The sequence below is a fragment of the Natator depressus genome, chromosome 4 (assembly GCF_965152275.1).
Source record: "Natator depressus isolate rNatDep1 chromosome 4, rNatDep2.hap1, whole genome shotgun sequence".
Classification (NCBI taxonomy): Eukaryota; Metazoa; Chordata; order Testudines; family Cheloniidae; genus Natator; species Natator depressus.
In genome coordinates this window covers 72,375,793-72,400,589 of record NC_134237.1, presented here as the reverse complement: position 1 = coordinate 72,400,589, position 24,797 = coordinate 72,375,793, and the positions used below count along the sequence as shown (strand labels likewise).

The 24,797-nt window shown below is 37.6% G+C and overlaps 1 long non-coding RNA gene across 1 annotated transcript; it reads right to left on the bottom strand.

The window, feature by feature from the left end:
• Window positions 1-7,050: 7,050 nt before the first annotated feature.
• Window positions 7,051-23,313, bottom strand: LOC141985879 (uncharacterized). The gene is made up of 5 exons (XR_012639046.1): window positions 22,557-23,313; window positions 19,310-19,549; window positions 16,396-16,505; window positions 14,915-15,119; window positions 7,051-7,420 (listed from the first exon to the last, which is right to left on the bottom strand). It is a non-coding gene; the product is annotated as an uncharacterized LOC141985879 (long non-coding RNA).
• Window positions 23,314-24,797: the final 1,484 nt, after the last annotated feature.

Here is a 24,797-nt window from a genome sequence, read left to right as displayed (position 1 = left end):
TTTAAGTAGGCAGCTGAAGTGTTGCAACACTGCTCCTCTAATGTGCCTCTAAGCAGACTTGAGGAACCACCACCAGCTGTGAGCAAAAGCTGTGCCTTAAATACACATAAACAAATGCAAAACAGCTTTAAATTTCTACTAATTTGCCACAAAATAGTTTTGATGTAACATTTTTAACCAGTGCTATTAAATTCAAGTAGTTTTAATCACTTTCCTGGAAAATTTGTCTAATGTTGTGTGTTTGGTTGGTTGGGGGTTATTGTTTTTAGCAACAATGGGTCCACTTCATGAGCAAACACATTAAAAACATGCAGATGTGGTTTTCAAAATGATTTTCCTATGAAATTAGCTATTTTGTTAAAGTTGTGAATATGGCAAAGCTGGGGAACAAAGTGAAACCATTCAATGAAAAAAAGTAAATATTTGGGAGCAAAATCCTGTGAAACTCACAGTTCTGAATTTGACAGCTCTAGGGCTTGACTGTGCCCCATTGAAATCAGTAGGAGTTTTGTGATTTGCTTCTGTGGGAGCAGAATCACATCTTTGGTAAGTATCAGAGGGGTAGCCGTGTTAGTCTGGATCTGTAAAAGCAGCAAAGAGTCCTGTGGCACCTTGTCGACTAACAGACATATTGGAGCATAAGCTTTCATGGGTGAATACCCACTTCGTCAGATGCATCCAACGAAGTGGGTATTCACCCACGAAAGCTTATGCTCCAATACGTCTGTTAGTCTATAAGGTGCCACCAGACTCTTTGCCATCTTTGGTAACAAGTCAGTTAATTCTTCAAACCTACTTAATCCTTGGGCTCTGCGGAGACAAGAGTGGCAATTAATTCCAATTGTGGTGGTGATTGTGTGTGATATGGGCTCCTGAGAACTGGATATAAATTTGTTTGAAGCTCGTCTGATGAATTATATCAAGGTTTACTGGTGGACTGATTTAGCCAGCAATGTGACTATAGTAGGTCTCTTTATTCAGTCGTAAGCAACCCTATATTTATTTATTATCTTAAATACATGGTCTTTTGATTGAAGAATGTTGCATTATGCTGATGCAATGATTATATCATTAAAGCTTGTCAAAAATTTGCAACACAGAAATTTTCCTGCCAAAATTTGGGTTTTGTCAAAAATATACTTTTATGGAAAAATGTAGTTTGACAAAGTTTTCTATTTTTCAATGGGAAATTTTGAAATCAATCAGCACATTTTTCTTCATTTTGAATTAATATTTTCATTTAATTTATCTTTGTGAAACCTGAAGAGTTTTCAGAATTGTGATTCTCCTTTTCCAATTTTTGCCACTGAAGTAATGAAATGAGGGATATCCATGTATAGTTTGTTTCCTACTTTTTCTTTTCCTTTTTTTACTCTAACTTTTAAAAACTTCCTCAAATTTGGAAAAGTCAGTTTGGAAAAATAAAACACCAAGTGCCATTCTATAACTTTTGAAAAGTTGAAGAACTATTGAAAAATCACAAAATGGCAGAGTTAAATATTCTTCAGGGTTAGGAAAATATTTATATGGATCTAAAGTATGTGCTGCAAAGTTAAACAGAAACCTTACAGGGAGGCTTCAGATAAAGAGGTATCAGAGGCATCAAATAAAGACAATTCTGGAATTCATATGTGGGGTCAGCAACTGATAAATAAGAACCTGATCCTGCAACTACTAGGCATAGTGCTTACTACCACGCGTGGTCCTGTTTGAAGCTTATGGGACTACTCCAGGTAAGTAAGTATTACACATAGTGGCAAGTGTTTGCAGATCGGGTCATTAGCTATAGGAATATTTTAAACCTGTGTTCACAACTAAAGAGATTCTAGTTGACCAAGTAAGCTCATGTATCATCTAAATTCATATATCTTTGTTTTTATTGTATTGTGCCTTCATCATCATGGCAAACCACCAGTTTATTCATCTCAACATTTTGAAACTGCTCTGTCACTTTTTGATGCTATTTGTTGATTTGTTTTAAAAAAAAATCCTTTTGTCATGTGCCATAATTGCCAAGTGTTGTGTTTCCACCCGTTAAACAAGTTTGATAAAATAAATGTTTACCAAATCATTTGACATAATGCATATTATCACACACATGAGGAGAAAAAAACAGACTACAGTGAAACAAAGATAACCTAATATCAGGGGGGTAGCCGTGTTAGTCTGTATCCACAAAAACAAGGAGTCCGGTGGCACCTTAAAGACTAACAGATTTATTTGAGCATAAGCTTTTGTGAGTAAAAACCCCACTTCTTGCATCTGAAGAAGTGGGGGTTTTACCCATGAAAGCTTATGTTTTGCCACCAGACTCCTTGTTGTTTTTTTTTTAAAGATAATCTACTGTATCTGGAGGCATCAGAACCACAAGAACAAAGCTGAAGGTACTGTACTGTGATATTGACAGAACTACCAAGTGTAATCAGGGCTTGACTGCAACAGGGTCATATGTGCCTCCTGAGAGGTGCTGAACGCTGCTCATTCTCACTGACTTTACTGGCAGTTGAGATCACTCAGAACTTCAGAAGACTGTTCCTTCTTGACGCCCTCTCTTTGAAAGCATCTTTCCTCCCATTTCCTTTACTTTTCCTACCTACTCTGTTTATATTATGATATTGCCGAGGGCATTCCTTACTCAGAAACATACCCATTGGCTTCAAGGGGAATTCTGCCTGAGTAAAGAGTAGAACTGGGTAATTTTTTTTCTTTTTACGAATAGTTTATTTGATTAAAAAATGCAGTTTTGACCTACCCAAAACTATTCATTAATTTGACATGAATAGTTTCAGCCATTCACAAAACAGCTGGAGGAGGCAGTGGTGCTTGTGTTGTACCCCCATAACCTCTAGTCTAGTGGTTTAGGGATATTGGACACCCAGGTTAAAACCCCCCCTCTGGAACAGCCCTGAAATGGACTTTTGATTCACTAAAAATTCCCAAACATTTCAGATTCAGTTCAACACAAACTACTTTTTTTTTTTCCAATTTATCAGAATTGCCACTGAACCAAAAATATCAGTTATTTGCTCCATTCTAGTAAAGAATAAAAGATCAGGCCTTTGAATGCCTTGATGTCATACTACTATCAATTTCTTTTGCTATATCTGTGGAAATCAGAACAATACAAGATGCGGAGTCTGTAAGAGTGAAGATTTTCGGTTGTAAATCAGGTAAGGAAAAGGAGACAAAAATATGACATCTGCCCCTGCTATTCCTCAATGCTTAGCATACAGGTTTAATTTAAAACCATTTACTCCTCAGCGATCAGAGTTGTGTCAAGTTTGTTTTATTCGTTAAAAAAGATGCTGGCAGGTAACTTAGGTCAAAATATTAGCTCCAGAGAAGGAAAGGTTTGGAAAACCAAATATTAGGCCACCTTGAGCCCCTGATCTTTAGGCAGAAATCTTCAGTGATTTCTATAAGGATTAAATGAAACAAGTTTGTGTTAGTATTTGAAATTCTCTCTTACCATTTGCCAGCTAAACACTGCAGTATGGTGCTAGCTGGTACAGGAAATCAACATAGTGAGACTGCCTAGAAATAGACCAGGCTACTTTTCCTGGCCAAATGTAATTAATTAATTATTACTACATGTAAAATAGAGTAATTTTAATTCAATTTTAATCATCGGAGGAGTTATTTAATTACACAGGTAAAGTAATTAAAAAGTGTTGTGCATGATGTTTAATTAGACTGTGTCCACTTTAAGTTAACTGGAGTCCTTCTGGAGGTCCTAAACATACTATATCCAATGCAGTGAATGCGGTAGGGTGAAGAGAAGCTGTGCATTGGGACTGTAATTAATAAATACATTATTAATGTCTCTTCCACAGAGGAGAGATTTGAATATGTGGCAGGGATGTCTTTCCCCTCTGCATACTCTATCTACTCACACTGGGATCAGGGAAAGGATTTGGATTTTAATATTTGTTTGTGTTTTATTCAGATTTGTCCCTTGACTTTAAACAAAGTCATATAGGACTGAAGCCTGCAAGGTGCTGAGAGAACCTCAATTTCCATCAAAATCAAAGGCTCCTTGCATGTTTGAGCCCTTAGAGTTCTCTGTTTCATCTTTACATTAAATTCAGCTTTAATGGTTCTGTTTTAATTAAAGCTTCATTTTTAAATAACTTTTGGCTGCTAATTTGTAGCTCTGATAAATAACCTTTAATTTTACTTAAAAATATTTTTATTATGAAAAAGAAAATACAAGAGAAGTAAAACCAAATTGACAGTGCTATAAAAACATTTTATATGGCTTGATAAATATAAGTATTTTTGCAGTTAAATGTGCCTAGATTTTCTGACCCTTTAATTTTATTTTTATAAAATAGTTGGGATAAAAATTATTTTTAATTGTCCAGTGATAAAAACTGTCTGACAACAAAAAAGTCCACATCTGCTTCAAGAGCAGACATATAAAACCTGTGTGACAAACATGATCATTAAGCAATCCGATTTTCTTGTTGGGAGGGTTTAAGGCTGTTGGGTATAGTATTAAAATGTAGAATTTGATAGGGCGTCTTAAAATTTTAATGATGTGTTCATGAATATAAAACATGCTTCTACCAGTGACTTTATGACTTCTCCTCTGCATAATTAGTGGTATCTGTTTTATGAGCTTACTGTTGTTGCCTTGATCCCATGAAAATGTAAAACCACTGTAATAATTTACACCATTCCAGAACTTTAAAGATACAAACTGGGATTTTTTTCCCCTTTTAATACCAAAATAGAAGTTATAGTGACCCATCTGAAAGTCAAATGTGAAAACAAAAATCAAGGATAATACTCTATTTTTAACATTTCATAACACAGTATTTGTTGTTTAATGACTACAGTTTAGGTCTACTCTGCCAGCTGCTGCTAGAAATTTAGATAAAAAAACATTCCTACCCCAGAGTTAGTAAATACTGGTAAACTCACTTGTTCAGGAAGCTCATTTTAGGAAAAAAACTAAAAGTTTTTAGTTATGCTATATAGAATGAGACTAATTATTATCAATGAGAAAATGCTACTTGGGGACTCACAAAACTAAAAGTGGTACAAATGTTGGTGTTTATTCTATGGTTGCAATGTTTGGTTTGCAGACATCCTCACTCATTTCATACTCTCTCTTTGTCCTTCTGACTCAAGGACCCATTGGACCTCTGCTGTTAACATTGTCATTGAATTCATCAGAAGAAGTATGGTCTTGTGTTCAGAGCACTGGACCATGGCTCTGCTGCTGATTCATCAAGGCTTTCTGGTCATTTGGTTTCCCATTTGTAAAGTGGGGATTCTAATGCAGGGCTCTTGTGATGCTTCATAGAGCTCATTAATTAGTTTGCTCTCTTCCATGCACCTTGTCCCCTGCTTGGTGCAGAGGAGGTGGTGAGGTCATGGCATTTTTATTTTTCTGAAAAATGTTGATAATCCATTGACATTAAATAATGTGTCATAGGAACTGACGATTGTGTGCTTTATGTTCCTATTCTTTCCTATGGGCTGGGTTCCTGGGCTGGACTGCATCTCCAATGATACACTGCAGTCTCCCTTCTGACTAAGCTGCATCGTGCATCATGGAAGCCAAATGACTGCAGTGCATCACAGGAAATGTACCCTTGACATTTCCTGTCCATAGGGAAGAATAAGGGCACAAGGTACCTGAACTACGATGCCCCGGAGGCAGGCACTGAGGCACCTGTGGCAGATGCAGTTTAATGGCACGAAACAAAATGTTTTGACATTTCTGAGTCTAAATTTGAGGACTTCCCCCCTCACCCCCATGAAATGTTGATATGTTGACATTTTGAACGGATTCAGGATGAAAACAAATGTCCAAATCAGAATTTCCCATGGGACAGAAATTCCAATTTTCACTCAGCCGTAATGAAAAGCAAAAAGATTCCAAGTGTAGACAGATATTCTCAGCTTCCCCATTGCTGACGCGTAGGCCATCCCCAAGCTGATTAAATCCTTGTTCCCCAATGTCTTCCCAATCACCAACCGAAGGTGACTTTATCTTGCTACTGCTTTTATTCATTGCGGCACCTGGGTCCCTCCAGCTCATGGGACCTAGATACCAAAGATCTCACTTTAGCTTCTCCTGCACAGAAGTAATCAGGTAAATTCTGGTCTGCATTCCTCCCCCCCCCCCGCCCTTTCAAAAAAAAAGTTGCAGTTTTGCACTCTCTTCTTGAGTTTTACTACTTTTGTTTCATTGATTGGTTTCTTCTCCTCCTCCCCCCTTTCTTTTTTGTTTTGCTTTGTTTTAAAAGAGCACTAGCTTTGCCTCTTTTCCTGCTGGGAGGTTATCTCTTTCCTTTGAAGGTTAGATTGTGATTGGCAGAGGGTCAGGAAACTTCAGACAAATCGGCCCTGATATGGAAATAGTTTGATAAATAATGGTAAAAGAAAAGGAGTAGCTGTAGCTCACGAAAGTTTGTGCTCAAATAAATTGGTTAGTCTCTAAGATGCCACAAGTACTCCTCTTCTTTTTGCGGATACAGACTAACACGGCTGCTACTCTGAAACCTGTCATTATGTAATGGTAAAAGAGATATACTGATTAAAAAGCTTCCTAAAAGAGCAAAATTTACATGAGAACCTTTAATCAGCCCATGGAAGTTATTTAAAAGTATTGTTTACACAATTTGTTCAGTATATACAGTAGAGTCTTCATCTTCCATGATTGTAGTTAGTTAGAGCTCTTCCATTGACTTCAATGGGTGCAGGATCAAGCTTTTGATGTGTAAAAGGTCACAGCTCTTTTAGCAGGACATTCACAAAACCAAAGTTTAAAAAAAAAATAGAGCACGTACTGCTGTCAAAGACTGTATGTAGGTTAACATGATTATTTATTGAAGAGTGCCTAACAATAAGACCCTTCTCACTAAATTATGCCCTACACCCACTCCATGTTTGTTAAAAATAATGTTTCGTTGCTCCATAATGGAGCCAATAACTGTAAATAAAATTGTTTAAAATAACAGTGTTTATAGATGCACAACTTTTTTCAGAACCTTAATTTATATTTGCATTTAAAATAAATACAATTGAAAAAAAATTAAGGAGTTACATTGTAAGACAAAAGTGTACATATCAAACATCATTGTATTCTGCCTGCACTGTATTGTCTGTATACTTTAGATTTCAAGGTATTTGGGACAGGAAACTTTTCCTTTTCTATGTAACAGACAGCACAAAGAACACTATTGGTATTTAGTATATAACCGTGATAGATAAGGACATATTCTTTTCTGGATACAGGAATATAACTCTTATTAATAGTAATGGAGCTGTACTCACCCACAAACAGGAGAATATATCCCTTAGATTTAAGACTGTTGCTCTGTCCTCATTTGATTTTGTTGACCTTAAGTACCATGTTTCAGGGTACTCAATTAGAAGCTGGTTGTAACATACTGTACCATATGTGCTGCAATTCAAAGGCACAGCCACGGATTAAAAGATAAAGGGTCAAGCTTACTTGTTTTTAGCAATGATTTTGCTTTAGGCATTTTAAAAACAAAAATATTTGAATAATGAGGGTCTTACTGGAAGTGACAGCTCAACCAACTACCACTATAATTCACTTTTAGCAGATCAGAATTTTACCCTTGTTGTGTTGGTAGTCTGAATAGAGTGTAATAAATACACTTGTACATTGCTGCTCCAGGACACAGGCAATACATTTATTGCTATTACATCTCCCCAGCTTTCATGCTGGATCCAGATTTAACTTCCTTTCCTAGGGCTGTCCAAATTTATAAAATTGTTTTAAAGTTAACATCTGAAAGTTCTGAACACAGAAATTCTCAAACCAGATCAGACTAGTGGTCCATCTCAGTTAACAACAGGATCATGTCTTCAACAGTGGCCAGTCCCAGATGCTTCAGAAGAAGGTACTAGAATCATCAAAATAAGCGATTATGGAATAAGCTCTCCAAAGGGGAAGTTTCTTCTTAAGGCTGTTCTTCACTATGGGGAGATCAATGCTGCTGCAATTGATGCAGCAGGGGTCGATTTAGAGGGTCTTCACCAGCTAAATCGACCGCAGAGCACTCTCCACTCGACCCTGGTACTTCAGCTCCCCGAGAAGATTAAGGTACATTAACCGGAGAGTGTTTCCCATCAACGCAGCACAGTGAAGACACCGGGATAAGTTGACCTAAGCTATGTTGACTCCAGCTACGTTATCCACCATAACTTAGGTCAAGTTTCCCTGGTAGTGAAGACAAGCCTTTAGTTCCCATCAGTTAAAGGATGCCTTATGCGCTGAAACATTTTTAGTCCAGTCTAATATAAATCTGGATGTTCTCATTATCCATAGAAATGTGAAATCGTTTTTTGAATTGTCATAATCTTTGTCTCAGTGATATCCTATGGCAGTGAGTTCCACATACTAATTATGTCATAGGTGAAAAAATATTACCTAGTATCAGTTTAAAATTTTCTACTTTTCTTGTTAATTGACTGCCACCTTGTTCTTGTATTAGATGCTTGAACAAATCTTTTAAAACTGTATTTCATTTCCATTTCCCATTGAAAAGTGTCCATTTCAACAATTCTAGCTAGTTACATAACTGATTTTTATCATTGTGCTCCACACTTTGGGGATGCTAATAGGTGAAGAAATAAGCTGCTCAATTTTAGAAGATGCCCCATCCAAACACAAAGTTATTCAAATCTGTTCACTTTAACTGCAAGCCCAGGAAAGGAAAAATACAAAACTAATCTAGACCCCTTCCCCTCATCGCTTCTAATCTAGACCCCTTCACCTCATCAAGCTTCCTACAACTTCCTTTCTGAAACACTTGGGGACTCTAATGCTCTGTGTGTTACAAGAGGGAGATTACAACCATATGCTGTATATACAACAGTTGTAAAGGACTACCGCATGTCATCATACCTACTACAGGATTCATGCAGGAAGTTTTGAGCCCCAATCCACACATCTGGGCACACCCTGGACCTGATCTGTGTCCTAAGAGTGGACCTCAAATAATGTCAATTTTCCATTTTTGTGAACAGAGAATCATTTACTTGAAACAGATAAAAGGAATTCCTCTATACCACACTAGCTAGGTTGTCCCAAAATATTTTAATCTCAGCAAGTTTGCAGAAGGTCCTTGAGGGCTGTAGCGAGGCGAAGACTCACTGGCATGGTGCCTCCTGCTGGTCATCTGGGAATTAGCTCTTCCCAGCCTTTGGAGTGCCCTCTGCAGGCCGGTGTCTCGCCTGCTGCTGGCCCCATGTCCCTCCTGGACCCTGGGGTGCTGCCCCCTGGCAGTGCCTCCACACTCTGGGTCTCCCCTCCCAGGGGAACCCCCAACCCTCTAAACCCACCTTGCCTCAGTGGCTACTGCCAGTCATCATCTAGCCCCGCTCACTGGGGCAGACTGCAGTCTGTAATGGCCACTCATCATTGGCAAGGGGTTAGGGACCTGCTGCCTTTGCCTATTCCCAGGCTGCCTTTCTGGGCCTTTACCAAGGCCTGCAGCCTGGGGGTTTACCAGGCTGGAGCTTCCCAGTTCCCTTTGCCCTTCCCCAGCACTGTTCCACTGCAGGTATCTGCTCTCAGGCAGCTAGCCCTTCCCACTCTAGGGCTAGAGTGAGACTCCCCTGCTTCTGGCCCACAGCCCTCAAATTTATTTGAGCCTAAGCTTTCGTGAGCTACAGCTCATTTCATCGATGAAGTGAGCTGTAGCTCACAAAAGCTTATGCTCAAATAAATCTGTTAATCTCTAAGGTGCCACAAGTACTCCTGTTCTTTTTGGGGATACAGACTAACATGGCTGCTACTCTGAAACCTATACTTTTCCTGTTATTTATCCCAGACACATCTTTCAGTGTCAGACAAAGTAAGATCATGTCATATTCATTCAAGTCTCCTCAGTGAACAAGTAGCAGAGATTATCTGTCAGATGTATTATTTTAGCCCTCCACTGCAATCCAGGTTCGTCTAATAGCATGTAAGAAAATTGAGGTCTTTGAATATTTTTCCATATCTTTGTCTAGGAAGGGAGCAGGTGTTAATGGACAAAACTAGGAGTCATAGTCCTGCACTGTCCAGATCTCCTATTCACTTTCCGTCAACCACTCGGGATTTCAATCTGTAAAAAGTAGATAAACATCTACTCCACAGGAGAAGCTTAATGCAAGGTACGATATTATTTTTGCTACAATATACAGTATAGTATATACACATTGCTGTGGGCAAATGGCTAAATGTTTAAAGATTAAATAAGCTATACTATCCTCTGTTAAAAATAAAAAACAATTGTTCAAATTATATAGAAGCTTCTGCCCAACCACTCCTTCGCCCTTTGCCCCGTCTCTCCTATAATAGTCTTAAAATAAAACTTTCCAAACTTGGCCCTGAGGGGTGACCCTGGCAGTTACGGATTAATATGAAGTCACCAGGGTCTTGTGTACCTGATAATGAAGTAGGGAAATAGACAACTGAGCTAATGTCTCAGGTACGTTTTCTAAGTAGTGTACGAGGGATACACTCTGTGATAAGATTTATTTTCATGTGTCCTTTACCCAGTTCTATTTCTTCTTCATGTGTTCTCTCGGTTATGCTAAATGTGGTTAATATGTGCCAGGCTGTTCTCTTTCATATATGAAAAAAAAATAATAAAAAAATAAAAGTTAAAGAAAAAAATCCATACTTTAACTCAGCTTTCTTCACATTGTGGGTCAAATTCCCCCTCATTTACATATGTGCAATTCTTATAAATTCTGAGAACAGCATTTGGCCCTAAATGTGTCTTTAGCAATTTGATTGTTGCCAGTCTCTCTCTCTCTCTGTCTTTATCTTTGGAAAGCCAGGATTGTACTAGAGCTGGGCAGGAAACAATTTTCCATCTCCGGAAAATTTTCAAGTTCTCAAAAAGTTTTCCTATCCCAATGGGAATGAAAAGTCAAAATCTCAAAAGTTTTCACAAACTCACCTCCCACCCCGCTCCCTGCAAATTTCAGTTCAAGTCAATTGCAAAATTTCATTTAAATAATTTCATAATGTTTTTAGCTTAAATTTCAAAATGAAACTTTATCTTGAACCAAAAACCTGAAATTTTCATTTGGAAAATATTAAGAAAGGGGCATTTCAACATTTTCTACAGAAATTTCTATTTTTTTCCAAAATGAGAAAATTGTCAGCATCAACACTTTCCAGTAAACAATTTCACTTTCAGTTAGTTGGCATTTTTCTGAAAAAAACATTTAATAATATGTTCCCAGCTAGCTCTACCTGGTACATGTAATGGGACTGAACACTCACATGAACTCAACATACTAGGTATGTTTGGCAGCATGAAAAGGGATAAAGTCATTTTCTCCATAGATGCTGTGAACTAAATTATGTGAAAAGCAGTGTATTGGCTGGAACAGGGAAATGGAAGCCCGTAGAATGGGGTCTGTTCCCAGTTCTGCCACTGACAGGCTGTGTAAACTTGTCATCTATAAGATGGGGACAATGAGACTGTACAAATCTCTGAGAAGAATTTGACAGCTCGGTTGCCTGTTCAGTTGCAAAACCATTATTAATGTTATTACAATTTTAAAACCCCAATGCCTAAAAATTAGGCTTCCATATTCATATTTAGGCACCAAAGTAAAAGTGGCCTGAGTGAAGAACACCAAAACTTACCACTGGCTTCAGTGAAAGCTGTGGTTGCTCAGCACCTTTGAAAATTGGGACAGTTTCATTTAAGTGGCTATATATGGATTTACAAACCTAATTTGTAGAACGTAGGTTTTGGAAATTCTGTCTGCTCTTTGTAAAGCAGGGGTAAGATATATCCCCTTATTGTTTTTGATATGTGTAGGTGAAGGAGTCTAGTTGCGTGGCACAGTTTGACAAAACAGGCAAAGAGGCTGAGAGGATCGTTTTCCTATTCATTTTTTTTAAACTAGGTCAGTAAATCCTATAGGTATTTTTGTCTATTTACATTGATTAATGTTAGTTCAGTAGAAGTCTGATTTTTATGAGAAAATTTAGGCACAAAAAGCAGAATTAGAAAATTTCTGGATTCTTCCACACCTCTTTAAATGTACCACTTAGAACAGTTTCCAGTAAAGGAATTTGTGTTGTCAACTAGTTAGCACAAGCCTTGGAAAAATCTCTGAACTCTGTACAGGCAGAATAATTGCACATAAATGCATTCGGGAACCCTATGGAAAATGTAGTCCAGTGACCTGGCATGGTTACAGCACCATTTAGCAAGTATGTTAGAACAAATTACTCCTTTTAACCATAAGCCATTCTGTTTCACGCTTTTTAATGAAGGCCTGTGCCACACACTAGAATACTTCTCACCTCATTACTACTCATAAAAAGCAATGATCCATTCAAAGGGCTCCTCATATCTCCCATATGAGATGTAAAAGAGCCCACTCTTTCTCAATCTGGCACAAGAGAGGGAATGACTTCTTTCTTCAGCCTTTGAAGTTGATCATTAGGATGTTTACTAGATAAAAGCACTCAAAAATTTATCTGCGTAATTTCACTGCTGTCCTGTGTTAGCGTTCTCTCCCCCACCCCTCCCTCCCTTTATAAAAATGTAAATCTCTGGTGCTGTTTAGGGAAAGCAGAAGAGTTTTAGGATTTCTCATGCATGATTATTTTCCTTTGTGTATATATATTAAAAAGAAAAGGAAAAGGTGGGGAACAAAGAGAAAGAGAGGAAGAAACAGTGAACATGAAGAATTTCATGTGACACTGAAATGCAAAATATGGGTTTAATAAAAAAAGAAGTCAGTCAAGCCGTCCGATAGCAAACTTAAAAGAAATACTTAGTCCTTTATTTCAACAAGTTCTTATATATATATTTAAAAAGTTACAAGGACAAAGAAAAAAATGGTACTTTCTTTGTGAGGAGTATTCTTGTTAATTAGCAGTAAATCCAAAATCTAATGATTTCATTTTTGCTTTTGCTAGAAACAGGGGACTTTATTTTGGGTGACAATACTTATCTTTTACAGAGATCATTGCAGACCAGATTCATTAGACTCTGTGCTCCCTGCCATTAGCAAAGACCTTGATGGTAACAAAACTGGCCAGAGAGAGACATTTCAATCAATGATACAAGGCTCCCACAATTTCTCTTCTGCCAAGGAATTGCAGGGTTCTGCCCTCCCCCACAAGTGGGGGAGGGGAAAAGGGTGGCTGGCTGGGGAGTAGTTTGTGAGTAGGACTGGGATGAATGAGGGAAGTGGCTGATCCTGCTGCAGCTTACACTAGCAGACACTTATGCAGCCCCCATGGAAAGTAAAGCTACTTTCCTCCAGCAAAACCCCTAGAGGAGGCTTACAGTAGATACATCATGCCCACTCTCCCAAGGCATGTAGGTGCCCTTATTGAGACAGAGATGTACAACATATACTTCCCTGCACCAAATAGGGTGACCCAGGAACACAACACGGGAGCTGCCATTCCCCACAAGACCAGCAGTTTGTCTAGTCCAGTATCCTGTCTCAGGCAATCGCTGGTATGAAATGCTTCAAAGGAAGGAACAAAATACCACATAAAAGCAATTATGTAATAACCTGCCCATAGAGGAAGTTCCTTCCTAATCCCAGGCAGTTAGTTATGCCAGGAAGCATGAGCATTTATACCCCTTAGACATTTTTATCTCATCAGAGGTAACCATGGATGTTCTTATTATCTATATAAATGTCTAATCACGTTTAAATTCTGTTTAAACATGTCAAAAACCTAACTTCAAAGTGTTGTACGAGCATTAACTGATGATTCCTAAAGCACCACCCGGAGGGAGGTAAGTACAGTATTGCCACAACCGTTTTTAAATATGGAGAAAATGAGGCACAGCAAGAGCTTCAGTTACTTGCCCAAGGACATAGAGTGAGTCTGTGAAAGAGCCAGATTCGGAACACAGGAATCCTGACTCTCAGTCCCGTGCTCAGGCTATCGGCCACAATGCCTCCCACATACATATGTTCACATTTAACTACCAAATACTAGAGCAGCATTTCCTTTCTGCACATTGCCCATCCCTTGTTTCAGTTCACCAGACATGTCTCAAGTGAATGCATGCAGCCATTCACCATGGCCAGATTCTGTCACCCTCAACCACCTTCCTCCAAAGTAGCCTTTAACTCAGTCCTGAATAGTTTGTAGTCTGACTGCTTAAACTGAAATTTCCATGTGCCATTGCAATGGTAAAAAAAAAAACAATTCATTTACAAGAAGAAGAGACTGCCTTTTGCTGCATGTGTGAACAGTGCCTAGTGCAAGGGGGCCTCACTGTGCTTGGGGGCTCTGTGTATTACAATACAAGAAATAATCAATCAATAACATGAGAGATTCCTTTAATCTAAACTTTTTAACTGCATTCTTTTCTGTAATACCCTTGTGAACGTAATCACCTGAACTTCATAGGTGATGATCTCAAACACCAAGAAACACCTAAGCTGTGCTGCTTCTAAATTAAACTGGTATTCTCCAGGCACTTACACAGAAACACAGACTGGACTTGAAGCACTTGATGTACTGCATAGCTGCAGAAAAGTGGAGATACACTAGGAGGACCAGGGAAAAAGTGCTTTCACAAAGTGGTTGAGCTCGGGAACAACAACTGCACAGCTTTGTTTCATTTGGAAGCATAAATCCACACACACATATCTGGTTGGACACATATCTATCTAAGAAAAAAAAAGACCAGTGAATTATAAAGGAAAGGAAGGGGAAACATTGGCACTGTATATGTTTACAGCATTATTCAAACTTTTCAATATTCCCTTGCATGCATAAGCTTAACTTTTGTTTATACATTCCATTTAGATATAATTCACAACTTCTGTTAACTTAACCTGCTGATTCTAAAATCTGTCCAAAAACATCGGAGGGGAACAGTTTGATCCATCATAAATATGTCTTGATACCAAACACAGTCATGACACTTACATCCACTTTGGGAAAATCTTCATTTTGTTTGTAGACTGATGTTTTGAATGACAAAGATACAAACAGATACAAGAATCTTGAACCATTTCCAGTCACAACTATCATTTCCACCAAAGAAGAAGAAGTATCTCTGAAGCTATAGTCTCTCTCTGTTGTACCTACAGTCCATCATGAAGTAATAAATGTTGACTAGAACTGTCCCAAGCTTCATGAGAAAAAATAGATAGGGAAAATTGTGAAAAAAGACATCCTTTTGAAGTTTAACATAATGCAGTTGTACAAAGTACAGAGAATCACAGATTTTAATTCTTCTTTTTTCCAAAGTCAGCACTATAAAGTCTCCTACTATCCTTTTGCACAGCTGATGTACATGTATATTATTTCCTAACAATGAGAATTGTCAGTTGTATTGGACTGTTTATTACTTTGACAACTTGATTCTGACTTTTCCAGCTTGATTTGCCAAGATTAGCTTTTATTTACAGTGTTTTATGTTCTGGGATGAGGTGAAAGTAGGAACAGCAAATATATCTTTCCCCCTGACATCTCCAATAATTTTACCTGGTCAAATGTTTGGATTCACTGAACTGCAGTAAAAATGCATATGTCCCTTGTGGATTATGAACAGAAAGCATATGCTGGGGTTACACAAAACCTATGATTTACTCACAGTCAAATATAGAGGTATTTGCCCTGTCTCTCTAGTGTCTTTGGTACCGTTTTCTCATTAAAGAAGACAGATACCAATAAACAGTGGAGATGAGCCTGAGCCACAAAATTCAAATCTGGATTTCAAAACACACACTGTCCAAAATTCATGGGTGCTAGAGGCCAGCGCTCATAGAAATGTGGTCTTTTAAAGAAAAAAATAGGTTGTGATGACAAAGTTTATTAGTAAGTGCTATTATGCAGAATTTCATGATCATAGATTTGTAGTATGGCACAAAAATAAAAAAAAAGTATTAATAGAATTTTTCTGTAACCTGTTTTTAGGGTAATGGGATTTGGGTTGAAGCAACCAGTTCATATCATACATGGCATCAGAGATAACTACTTGCAGTCATCATCAACCTGAACCAGATTCAAATCAGTAACCCAGAGGTGAGAGGCTTCAGATTCTATAACAAATTCACTGAACAATTACAGAGGTTAATGAGTGGCACAAAATCACTTCCTCTTCTATTTATTCCCAACACTTAAGAGTTCTGATAAGGAAAATTCCAGATTTTATATAATATTTTATTTTACAAAGAAAGTATCAAACTGAGGTTTTCAGATCCATTTTCTAGTCTACGGAATTGAACTCTTATTTAGTACAAAGGAAATGTATTCATGAATTATTTTAAACAAGTATAACACCTCATGAGTAGTTCATTTAAAAGTTTCATTGTATTCAAAATTATGATTTTGTCAGGTCTCATGCTCTAAGCGGTAGCTTGCCTGGCCAGTACATGGATGAAAGATCTCCAAGGAAAGCCTACCTCTTGCAGGAACTGATGCTGATGATTCAGTAGATGGCACTCTTCTCTCTGAGTCAGAAAGCAGCCAATGACCCAGCAGGATGGTAATGGTCTCCATTTTCCTGAGGGTGCTGTCATTCATTTGCATTAGAAAAAGAAAAAGAAAAACAAAAACCTGTGGCCCTTGTGACTTTTCATTGAGACAAATCTTGAGTCATTGCTACCTAGGCACCTGTCCTCCAAATGCTAATGCATGTGCTTAAGTTTGCATATTGCGAGTAATCCCAACAAAATCAATAAATATTCCATTGAAATCAATGAGTCTACTCACAGTACATAACGTTAAGCACATGAATAAATCTTTGCAGGACCGAGGCCTTAGGCTGTAGCACTTTGGGACAGGCAGCTATCTAACTATATGTGAAGCACACAGCACTCTTTTTTTTTGTAGCGGTCTGAGCATTTGGACTAAGATTTGAACTTTAGTCACTTTATACTGCTCTACTATTCTTGAAATATTCAGTTCTGTCGATTCAAGAAGACAATACTGCATCCGTTTACATTCAGTTCATTTTCACGTGATTCTCCTCACAACCGTAAGAGCTATGAACATAACATTTCTTTTTCTTTTAGATAAAAGCCTAAATTATGAAGAAAATTATAAACTTCCCCATTCAGCAGACAAAATTTTCTGCTACCCACTGTATTTAAAATAGATTTCTATTAGAAAAGATATAAATACATCTGTTATTAGCTTTTCTCTTTATTTTAAGTTGTACATATTCAACAAGTAAGAAATTGTAGAGATAATTCTTTCCTGAAGGGGATGAATAAAATAATGGGATAAATAGCTTTTGATCATCTGGTTCCAGTAATAAGCAATGTCAGGTTATATGTAAAGTAAGCATATTTTCAAAATAAAAAACTGGAATACTATTGTGGCAATATTTTTTAGGATCATGAAATACTCAAGTGCTCTGCATTCTGACTCCTCTCTTTGATCTGCTATGCCTGGGTCAGAAAAGCTCCACCTGGAACAGATCAAAGAAAGTCTGAGCTCTGCTTCTTCCTCCTGTGCCCATCTATCCTTCACTTCCCTCTTCTCTATGGTGCTGGCAACTGCAAAGAAAAGGGAAATTAAGGACAGAAAGGCCTCCAGGTACACAACTGCTCCTGCAACCTTTGCAAGGCCAGAGCAGAAGTTCTGCCTCGATTAGATGGGATCATCACCTAACCCACCTCATACCACAATATTGTCACCTGAGAAATTATAACAAGCTTTTGGCCTTGAACAAAAATAGGGATGGAACAAGTACTGTAAGTTTGATCTTGCCCTGCTGAAATTAATGGGAATGCTGGCATTCCTTGGGAACAGGATCACACCCTATATGATAAGATTGAAACAGTGATATTTGAGATAAAAAACCTGAATGATATGAAAAAACAGGACATTTCAAGCATCCCAAAAGTAGTACTTGGGATACCAGGACATCATATGAAAAACAAGGCCTGTGCTGCTAAATTCAAGTTTTATGGTTATTTTAGTTATATATGAAGTATACAATGAAATATTTTTATGAAAATAAAATGAATTTTCTCTGAGTAGAAAGCAAAAAAGGAATCAAATCCCTTGGCTGACTGTAAATGTAGACTCTGATGCCAGCAGTCAACTGGAAATCTGATAATTTATCTTGCAGGAAAATATGTAAAAAATCTAAACAAAAATATTTTTGAGATTCAATGATTATTAGAACTATAATCATTGAAGCAGAATAGATTTACTTTCTTAAAAGCAGCCAGTGAGCCATTGACTCTGTAATTGCTGCTCTTCTAGCCAACTAAAACAAAATATTATCCAGCAGAAGTATGCAGCACTATTAAACAGAAGAGCTTTCCTTCTAATCCAAAAGATGCCATGAGAATTTTTGTTAAAATTGCTTGAAAATAGCTCCAGTCCAGTCAGTTTAACTGATTGCTTAACTGCTGGTGAAACATACCAGGTACATCTTCCTGACATTCGCACTGGCTTCAGTGGAATGTCAACGTGATATAGCAACACAAGCAGCTAGAGTGGAGGACCAGCAGTGAAGTAGTTAAACAGAGTCCAGTATTTCTGCAGAAAAGGCAACTGTCAAGATGACTGCCAAAGTCTGCACAGAGGAGAATCCCTAAGAAATGTACCTTGTGTTGGTTAAGGTAGGGGTAAGGACATGTACTCGCCTGTAAGAAGTTTATTTCATTTTGGGGTCAAATGTTTAAGACAGCCTTCAAAATTGGAAACAAAGAATTTATGAGCAACCATTTGCATGTGCAAATAAGATAACAGCATGGAAAATGTTCTCTTAAGCCTAGAAATACGCTATATGTATGTGAAAATTCTGGTTTTACACCTGTAGACACTGAAGTCAATAGACCAAATTCTGCTTTGGATTACACTAGTGTAAATCCTGAATAACACCATTGTAACAGAGCAGAATTTGGTCCATTTACTTCAGTGGGAGTTTGACCTAAATAAAAAGTGCAAGACTGAGCCTCATTTAGCTCAAGGCTCTGACACTCCAGCAATTAGAGAACTTTAGGAGTTCCAAGATGGGGCTCAAGAAGACTTTCATAACCCAAGGTGATTTATAGGTTCATTTTATTTTAATAATTTGGGAGTCCCTATCCTGGGAGGCGTGGGCCTTATGTAAACTTTTGGTCAGTAGGAGAAGAGGGGTGTTCTCAGGCTGCTGTCACTTATTTTAGTCATGCTCATAATAAAGATGGGTCTTCTGCTGCAATATTTTCTCTTGATTCAAACTTCCCCAGTGATCAAAGGGGTTCAGATCCAGTATTCCAATTCAGACTCATCTCTGACTGCTATTTGAATTTGGACCACACCCCAGGCATTTGAAGAAGTTTAGAATTGGATCCAAATGTTGTGGCTCGTACTCACCTATACTCTATATGGAGTAGTTTGATACACATTTCTTTTCCTGCAGGCTGAACCTTTTCTTTCCAAGAGTTGTTGTAAATGACAAAAACCTAGCATTCTTTAGGTGTGATTTATTTAACAATTTTTTGACACCTTGGCAGAAAAGTGGGGGTAGTTGCTTTTCTTTAAAGTTCATCTCCAACCAGGCAACGTTAACTATTACGCCAGTTTTTGAATGGACAGTTTTAACTCATTAAAAACCTAAAGAGAAAATAAAACATGATATTTCACAATTGGCACTCAGAAATATTAGCCACTACAACTGTTTCTACAAGTCACATTTTCACTTATTTTCTACTTTGTGGTTTAAAATTCACATCAGTTTTCTTGAATATGTAGCTTCAAGGCCCCATGAAGGTATAGTTTACAACTGCTGGTCAGCAGAACCACTGTAGTGATCTAACCATGCAGATTTGCCTACTTATAATAGCAAACATCCACATTTTCAAACAGAGGTGTGACTGAGTAGGTGCACACCCAAATTAGATACACAAATCCAGCACTGCTAATGTACAGACTACAGGTTATGTATGCACATACCTAGATACATAAGTGCTTTCCCAGCTTGGATGTGTACACTAGGCAATTTGCACACCCTAAAAATGCAGGCCAAAATGTCAGTACAAGACTTCTTCTGAAAGGTTATTTTTTTATAATTTTCTTTTAATCCTGTGGTTTCCCTTTTCAAAGGATGTATTATAGACTTACAAGGTGATAGACTTGATGACCTTAGGGACCAACTACACTACTGCTACAACTGTGATTTTGTAATTGGTTAGAGACATAGTCACTGTAACCAGTTACAAGTGACATGGCGAAATTTTTGTTGACATCTCTCTGACATGCAAATACAGACGGTTTCCCATAATGTACTTCAGCAAGGGAGCATTGTGGGAGGTTTGTGCCACTTCTAGGACTCAGTGGGTACTGTCTTCATTTTACACTCTATGCTCATGGGATCTGGTATTCGTTTTCAAAAGATGATTTTGCAATTCAATTTTGGTTGGCAGCTACCATGTCACTTGCTAATTAAAGTATTGTCTTATTATTTTCATCTGTTAAGCAAATCACTGTATTTCTCTCATACCCTCACAATTCAAATACTTGGGATTTAGGGACCAGTATTACAAGGGTCTGAGATCCGTCAGCTGCTACTGAGTTTCACCTCAGCATCTCAGGTTTCATTCTACTGGCTGAATGAGACCCAAACAAGGACTTACATCTTTTCTAACATAACAAATCACGATAGCAGAACCTACCTTTGATTACTGATGTGGTTCTACTGTTGCCATTGTGTATTATACAATAAACTGTTTACATAGCAGCTCTTTGTTACAGGTTTTAAATCTTCTCAGGCTGCCAGTTTCTGAGGCTGAGCCTGCCAGCTGGCAGACAGAGAGGAGCTTGTATTCCAGTTGATTGAGGTAATTAACAGCCTAAACTGTCAGAAGGTGACAGCAGGCAGAAAGTTCCTGCCCTGGGGTCACAGCTGGACTCTGGCAACTTACTCCTTGATTTACCAGTAAAACTAATAATGTAAGTAATATTGGTATTAAATTATAAAACCAAGAGGGCTGAGCTGAAATTCTATTTTCTACTCAAAATTCACTGGCAAACAAATTAGCAATAATATTTTGCAGCAAGTGAGCAAGATTTTCCCTCCTCAAAGGTGGGTTACCAAAGAGTTAATAACTTTTGGGCCATAAATATTAGGATATTTGCACTTCTAACACAAAGATTATAATACTGATATTCAGAAGTGTCATGTAACTATAAATGGCTGTCTAATGTTCGTGTAATAATTAATGTCTTTAATATTCATTTAAATGCTATATTAAAAGTGATATTAGATTTACATTTTCAACAAGTAGCCATTAATGTACATTTAGAATTATTAATTTTGATTTAATAGCCACTTATTTCTTTTTAGATAGATTATTATAATTCCTAGTTATTTAAAGCTCCAATTCAGCAAAGCACTTTACACATATGCTTAAATACTGTTGCCTTCAGTGGCAGTTAAGCATATGGTGTGATGAATTGGGGCCTAAATGTTTACTTGCAATTTCTGGTTCAGATTAGTAAAAGTAATAATGGCTGAATATGTTTGTTTGAATGTTTGGATATAATGTCATTTCTATCTGTTATTTATCCACTTAAGAATTGTAACAACTAATAATAGCTACAATGATAGTAGTATTTCTGTGTTTTAAGATTTCACCTGGTTGAAAGATATTCTCTATTCTTAATTGTGTGCTTATAGAACTTTGCTTTGCTCTACAGGGATGGACTGCTGAATTGCCTATGTGCATGGCATGTTAAGGGTATTGGATTTGTTGTTAATCCAAAATCACTCCTTCATGGCCACCCTGATTCTCATATTCCACGTTAATCAGTATGGACAATCTCACCATAGGTCTTCTGTCCAGCCGGTTAGAAAATATATTTCTTCCTGTGGAAAATTTGGACTATTTGGTAAAAAATTAAAAATATTTAAACTGAAAACTGCAATATTTCAATTCAGAAATGCCACAATGGTGGTGCCTCATGGGAGTTGAAGTCTGGCTCTCTCATGCTCCCAGCCTTTATAGGTCAGCTTCTTGGTCAGATTATCTCTCCCATAACACACCATGGCTTCTCATCTTGGTATGGGAAGATGGTGCATCATGAGAAATCAAGTCTGGCTGGAAGCATGAAAGAACCAAACTACAATTCCCATAAGACACCTCACAGGCATGTCCAAATTAAAATATTTCCATTTTCAGGCATTCATTAAAACAATGTAGAAAATGCCTAAGGAAAGCAGACATTTATCACCAAAAAAACCCAAAAAACAACTATTACAAACCCCCAATTTGCAATAAAAAAAAGGTTTTGATCAGCCCTAGTGTTAAGTGGTACAGAATGCTTTTAATGGCCTCTTTGCACCAGTGTGCATTTTTACCCGTAGAACTATATCAGCTTGTGTAAATTGGTGTAAACTGGATTAAATGGAGCAACGCTGATTCACATAACTTAGCTGAACATTTGGCAAAGGTATTCATCTGAGATTAATTATCTATTAGCGAAAGGAGGGGACTGGAAATCTTGAGTTGTATTCCAGGCTCTGGTACTGACTTGTTCTCAGATATCAGCAAAGGCACTTGATTTCTCCATACCTTAGTATTCATATCTCCAAAACAGGTACAATAATATTTACATATAGTACCTCATAAAGGTGTTGCAAGGATTAATTAAACTCCAATTCTTCAATCCTTGTTCCTCCCAAACTCTCCTATAAAGTTACTGGGAGTCTTTGGTGTCCAGGGAGTACAGGTTGGGACCCTTAATGTCTGTAAAGTGTTTTGAGATATTTGGACAAAAGATGCTGCATAAGAACTAAGTATTAATTATTATCAGCTGTCGATAAGTCAAGACAATCAGTGTTACATATATTAAGCATTAAAATTCAACAGCAGGCAAAAATAGAAATGTCACTTTGATCAATCTTCTACAATTAAAAAGAAGTCACTCATTCCTTTTAATGAGTCCAGAGATACATAGAATATATAGAAAACAAACCCAGTATTTGGAAAGAAGAGCAGTTTTAACATTTTCTTTAAAACACAGCTGTAGTCAGTACTATAGTTCCTCATTCTGGCTCTGATTCAGGAAAGCACTTAAGCATGTGCTTATGTTTAAGTCAGTGTGTGCATTTCAGTGACTTCAGTGGAAATTAAACCCCTTCTTAAAGTTAAACACGGTCTTTGTAAATAAGGTCTTAAGAGTTTCTGATATAACTACTGAGTGGCTGTTGTACACTTGCCTACATAACTTTACTGAAGATTGGGTTTTTTCTTGCTTTTTTAATATGCTTTCCCTCTTTTGAAGGCACATCTTGTTAGAAATCAACTCGGGATTCTTAGTATCTCCTATCCCACCCCAAACTTCATTATAGGAAGGCTCATTAACATCAGAATCTTTTGGGCCTGATTCTGCTCACATTTAAGTGAGTGGGAGTTTTGCCATTGATATCAGTGGGAACAGGATCAAGCCCTAAGTGTGTTTAAAGCAGCCGTAAGGAGCCATAACTTGACTGAAAGTTGGCATATAAATTCTTAGTTCAGGTGTTCATCCCTTTTACAAAACATTAAGAAAAACAGTTGGATAACTTTCATGTCACCTTCACCAACACTGTAACCCTTACCAGCATCATTGTGTTCATTGCACTGCAAGAAAAATAATAGTAATAAATAAGTTTGAAGAATTTGGAAATAAGGAAAAACTTAAACACAGCTATTGACAGAACAGGTAAAGGACTACTTGGGAAGTCTGAACAGAGTGGGAGGTTTCTTCCCCCGGGGAAACAGATTTCATACTGTGAGCACAGGGTTTAATCCACCGAGGAAACTTTATGGGGAAACCCAGAGTAACTTATTCTAATGGGATCAATGCTTACAATCCAAGAAGCCAATAAACACACAGAAGAGACCAATAAAAACCACAGAAGATGGGATATCCACCCACAGCTTCATTGAAACTAACAAGGAGGTAGAAATGCTGAAAATAGAAAACAGTTAAAGTCTGGTTAAATAACTATTGCAAATAAGCTAATAATGTAAAATCTCAGTATCCAGACTTCCTTCTACAGTAATGCTCACACCAAATGGCTCCCCCTTAACTAAAGGATGACTTTCAAGAGACATTCTGTGTTAACTAGGGCCAGTGATGTGCTGCTGAATGTTCAACACACATTCTCTCAAAAATGTTCTGCCTTAGTGATACATGTGACATTCCCTAGGTAAAATACATTTCCTCCTACACGCCCACAAAAAAAGAAAAATCCATCCATTCCCTATTCTTTCCCTCCTCCTCATCCATTAATCCCATGTTCTTTTTTCCTACCCAACACTCCTTTAACCCACCACCACCTGTCTCAGTGCCCTTCTGTAGTAAAGATGTGACATACAGTAGTGCTGATCACAGTTATAACGTTGTGAATCAGGGTTATAAAAGGTTAGACCCAATTACATAGCAGGAGTTCAATCCATGGATGTCAATAGCTACTTTTACACTCTCAACTCACAATTGTTCCTCCTACCCAGCATTTCACTGGAGTTACTCTAGTTGACTTTTTAGAATATATAGAATTTTCCAGGTTGGATGGGACTTTCCCAATTGTTCCGAGCTTGTGGTGCTCCCCTAATAATCACATTTTTAAATAATGTGGATGTAATCTAATTAAATAAATGCACAAATATATTTGTTGCAAACATTTTAATCTAAAATGCTATAAAGATATCAAATTGAAGTGAACCTTCATTTACATTCATAGTGGATCTACAACAATTGTACAATAGTAATTTATGCATAGTCCTTTGATTATGAAGAGGGAATCTCTCATCCAAAAAATGTGAACTCTGTATAATGTGAAAATGGCAGCCAAAACAGATACATAGAGCCAAATCCT